This window comes from Schistocerca nitens, chromosome 7 (genome assembly GCF_023898315.1).
Source record: "Schistocerca nitens isolate TAMUIC-IGC-003100 chromosome 7, iqSchNite1.1, whole genome shotgun sequence".
NCBI lineage: Eukaryota > Metazoa > Arthropoda > Insecta > Orthoptera > Acrididae > Schistocerca > Schistocerca nitens.
In genome coordinates, this window is record NC_064620.1 from 66,215,511 (window position 1) to 66,220,614 (window position 5,104).

General features: G+C 42.9%; 1 non-coding gene across 1 annotated transcript; it reads left to right on the forward strand.

Moving 5' to 3' along the window:
• Positions 1 to 238: 238 nt before the first annotated feature.
• Trnas-uga (transfer RNA serine (anticodon UGA)) lies at positions 239 to 313 on the forward strand. The gene has a single exon. It is a non-coding gene; the product is annotated as a tRNA-Ser (tRNA).
• The last annotated feature ends 4,791 nt before the right edge of the window (positions 314 to 5,104 follow it).

Consider the following 5,104-nt stretch of genomic DNA (forward strand, 5'->3'; position numbering starts at 1 on the left):
TCGGTCCACCACACAGTTTTAATCTGCCAGGAAGTTTCATATTAACGCACACCCCACTGCAGAGTGAAAATCTCATTCTGGAAACATCCCCCAGGCTATTGCTAAGCCATGTCTCCGCAATATCCTTTCTTTCGGGAGTTCTAGTTCTGCAAGGTTCGCAAGAGAGCTTCTGTAAAGTTTGGAAGGTAGGAGACGAGATACTGGCAGAAGTAAAGCTGTGAGGACGGGGTGTGAGTCGTGCTTGGGTAGCTCAGTTGGTAGAGCACTTGCCCGTGAAAGGCAAAGGTCCCGAGTTCGAGTCTCGGTCCGGCACACTGTTTTAATCTGCCAGGAAGTTTCATATCAGCGCACACTCCGCTGCAGAGTGAAAATCTCATTCTGGCACCTTGAGCTGCATGGGAAGGGGTACGTCCGATTGTACCATTTATTAGGGTTTCGTGATTGTTTGAAGGCCTCTGGGCGTGCAGCAGCTATTCTAATCTTATCCTCAATATCCCTATGTGAACGTTACGTAGGGGGTTGTAGTTCATTCCTAGAGTCATCATTAAAGGCGGTCTTGAAACTTTAACAGACTTTCTCGGGATAGTTTACGTCTGTCTTCAGTCTTTCAGTTCAGTTCCTTCAGTATCTCTGGAATACTCTCCCACGCAAACAAATGTGTGACCATTCGTGCTGCCCTTTTGTGTATACGTTCTCTGTTAATCCTATCTGATATGGGTCCCACACACTTGAGCAATATTCTAGAACCCGTAGCACGAATGATCCTTTGTAGACTGATTTGCGTTTTCTCAGCATTCTACCAATAAACCGAAGTCTACCATCTGCTTTACTCACGACTGACCCAATGTGATCGTTTCATTTCATATCCCTGCAGAGTGTTACACGTTGATATTTGTATGAGTTGACCTATTCCAGTGGCGACTCATTGATATTATAGTCGTAGGATACTATATTTTTTCGTTTTGTGAAGTGCAAAATTTTACATTTCTGAACATTTAGAGCAAGTTGCCAATAACTGCACCACGTTGAAATCTTATCAAGATCTGACTGAATATTTGTGCAGCTTCTCTCAGATAGTAATTCATTACAGATAACTTCATCATTTGCAGAAAGCCTCATTTTGCTATTAATACAGACTGCAAGTTCATTAATATACTGCCGGCCGGAGTGGCCGTGCGGTTATAGGCGCTACAGTCTGGAACCGCGTGACCACTACGGTCGCAGGTTCGAATCCTGCCTCGGGCATGGATGTGTGTGATGTCCTTAGGTTAGTTACGTTTAAGTAGTTCTAAGTTCTAGGGGACTGATGACCACAGTAGTTAAGTCCCATAGTGCTCAGAGCCATTTGAACCATTAATATACAACATGAACAGCAACGGTCCCAACACTCTTTTCTGGGGCATACCCGAAGTTACTTCTACATCTGACAGTGACTCTTCATCCAACATAACATGCTGTGTCCTCCATACCAAAAAGTCCTCAATCTAGTCACAAATATCACCTGATACCCTATATGATCGTACTTTTGACAATAAGCGTAGGTGCGGTACTGAGTCAAATGCTTTTCGGAAATCAAGAAACACTGCATCTCCGTGGTTGCCTTGATCCAAAGCTTTTAGTATATCATGTGAGAAAAGTGGGTTTCACATGATCAATGTTTTTGAAATCCATGTTGGTTGGCCTGGAGAAGGTCACTCTGTTCACGACACTTCACTTTATTTGAACTCAGAACATGTGCTAAGATTCTACAACAAATCGATGTCAAGGATATTGAACGGTACTTTTGTGGATCACTTCTACTACCCTTCGTGTAGACGGGTGTCACTTGCGCTTTTTTTTTTTTTTTTTTTTTTTTTTTTCAAGAACTGGGTACGGGTTTCTGTTCGAGGAATCTACGATAGATTACAGTATAGAACCCAGGACTCTGGACTGTGGCGTTACATTGTAGTTACAAGGCTGTGTCAGAACAGATCGTGGCAACGACTGACATACTTCAGGCATCGTGGGTAAACCTGCCTTTCTGATCACCTATGTCGCTGTACGGAGGGTTACACGCCTTTGAGTGGCGCAGACTGCAGAAGAAACCGTGTTTCTGTGCTGTGCCCAGTGACTGAGGTCCAGCTGTTCTCATACGATACTGAGTCGAACCACAGAAGCTTCCTAAAGTTCGTCAGTTTCCTGGCGGCTGACGTGCAGAAGTCTGGTGTTGAAACATCTCAAAAATGGTTCAAATGGCTCTGAGCACTATGCGACGTAACTTCTGAGGTCATCAGTTGCCTAGAACGTAGAACTAATTAAACCTAACTAACCTAATGACATCACACACATCCATGCCCGAGGCAGGACTCGAACCTGCGACCGTAGCGGTCACGCGGTTCCAGACTGAAGCGCCTTTAACCGCACGGCCACACCGGCCGGCCTGAAACATCTCACAACTGCTATCAGGCAGGTCTTTGTAAATGGCTGTCAGAGTTCCGGATCGGCCCTGGGAACTGGCTGTGTTCTAGGCCTTTACAATACTTGGGTTCTTTGGGTACAATGTAATATAGGATTAAGTTGTTTGTGCCTTCGAGTATTCATATCAATGTACAAAAGGCTTATGATATTCATCACTGTGAGTAGCTGAGAGGCTAAAAGCAGTATCTATACTGTAGTACAGTATATTTACGTTGATCAAACACAAGATTTAATGATTTCTACTCATATCTTTAGAGACTAAAATATTCAGTATATCATTAAAGAATTTTTTTTGTCTTGTACCCATGCCAAATTATAGAATTCAATTTGTGTTTATCCTGTAGGTATAAATTCAAAAAAATGGTTAGATACCTTTGGAAATAACAATCTCTGTATAGCTGTGTGCTCTCGCTGATGTATAAACTGTCGGCTGAGCCTTAAATTGTCTGTCTATGGCGTAGGAAGCTGAAAGCCGGTTCACAACAAAATATATAAAAATTCTATTGTGCAACATTGTTGTGGTCTTCAGTCGGGGAAAACTGGTTTGATGCAGCTCTCCATGTGCGACCTTCTTCATCTATGAGTAACTACTGCATCCTACATCCTCCTGAATCTGCTTATTGTATTCATCTCTTGGTCTTCCTCCACGATTTTTACCTCCTGCTCTTACCGCCAGTACGATGTTAATGATCCTTTGATGTCACAGAATGTATCCTATCAACCGATCCCTTCTTTTGGTCAAGTTGTGCCACAAATTTCTTGTCTCTCCATTTCTAATCAGAAACCTTCTCATTAGTAACGTGATCTACCCATCTAATCTTCAACATTCTTCTGCAGAACCACATTTCGAAAGCTTCTATTCTCTTTTTGCCTTAACTGTTTATCGTCCATGTTTCACTTCCATACGTGGGTACACTCCAGACAAATACTTTCAGAAAAGACTTCCTAACAATTAAGTCTATATTCGATGTTCATGAATTTCTCTTCTTCACAAATGCTTTTGTTGCCATTGCCAGACTACATTTTATATCCTCTCTCCTTCGGCCATCATAAGTTGTTTTGCTGCCCAAGTAGCAAAACTGATGTACTACTGTTCCCCCAGCTTCACCTGATTTAATTCGACTACATTCCATTATCCTTGAGCTTTCGTTGATGTTTATCGTACACCCACCTTTCTAGACACTACCCGTTCCGTTCAACTGCTCTTCCAAATCCTTTGCTGTCTCTGACTGAACTACAATGTCATCGGCAAAGCAAAAGGTTTTCGATTCTTTTCCCTGAACTTTAATTCCTGCTCCAAATTTTTCTTTTGTTTCCTTTACTGCTTGTTCAATGTTCCATTGCGTAACATTGGGGATAGGCCTCAACCTTGTCTCATTCCCTTCTCAACCACTGCTTTCATTTCGTGTCCCTGAACTCTTATAACTGCCGTCTGGTTTCTGTGCAAGTTGTAAATAGCCTTTCGCTCCCTGTATTTTACCCCTGCTGCCTTCAGAATTTCAAAGAACTGACTAAAGCTTTCTCTAAGTTTACAAATGCTATAAATGTAGGTTTGCCTTTCCTTAACCTATCTTCTAAGATAAGTCGTCAGGCGATACTGAGGTGTGGAACATTGATACTGCGTGTTTCAATTTTTAATGTGTCTTCTTATCCTTCAAACATCAACGAAATATTCCAATGAATGGTGTCACTATACTTAAACAACTTATCATGTAGGGTCAGTAACATTATAAGATTATCCACTTACGTTGCCATTGTCTACAGGAAAGTATCGTCATTGGATGACTGTTAGGAAATGCAGAAATAACTCTCTCTCTCTCTCTCCCTCCCTCTCCGCCCTCTATGAATCATCTCTTAACAGGTCATGGAAAGTCTGATGACCAGCGGTTCCGACTGACCGACCGCGGTGTCAACCTCAGACGACTGGCGTCATCAGATGCGGATACGGAGGGGCGTTGTGTCGGCAGAGCGCTCTCCGGCTGTTGTCAGTTGACCTGGGGCCGCTACTGTTCGGTCAAGTAGCTCCTCAATTCGCATCGCGAGCCGCGCGTGATTAGCCGAGCGGTCTGAGGCGCTACAGTCATGGACTGTGCGGCTGGTCTCAGCGGAGGTTCGAATCCTCCCTCGGGCATGGGTGTGTGTGTTTGTCCTTAGGGTAATTTCGTTTAAGTAGTGTGAAAGCTTAGGGACTGATGACCTTAGCAGTAAGATTTCACACACACTTGAACACTTTTTTCGCATCGTGAGGCTGAGTGCACGCCGGTAGGTAAACAGCACATGGCGGCCCTGATGGTCACCCATCCATGTGCCCGACGGTGCTTAACCTCGTTTGACACAATTTCTCTTCGATGTAGCGGGTGACAGGTCTCTTTAAATGTAGATAAATGGAAGATAATAGCTATAACAAGTAGAGTGAGTCAAATTAGTAGAAATTTTTGAGGGTATACTAAGAAGTAATACGAAATTGAACGATAACGTAAAATCAGTATTAGGGAAAGGGGGTGAAAGACAAGTTTATTGTATATTGTATATTTGTGTAAAAGAAATCGCATTCTAAACTGTAAAGCGACCAAACAGTATTTTTTCTCTGTCTGGAGTATTTATCTAGTATGCATGACAATAGACATCGGACGAATTCAGGTACATG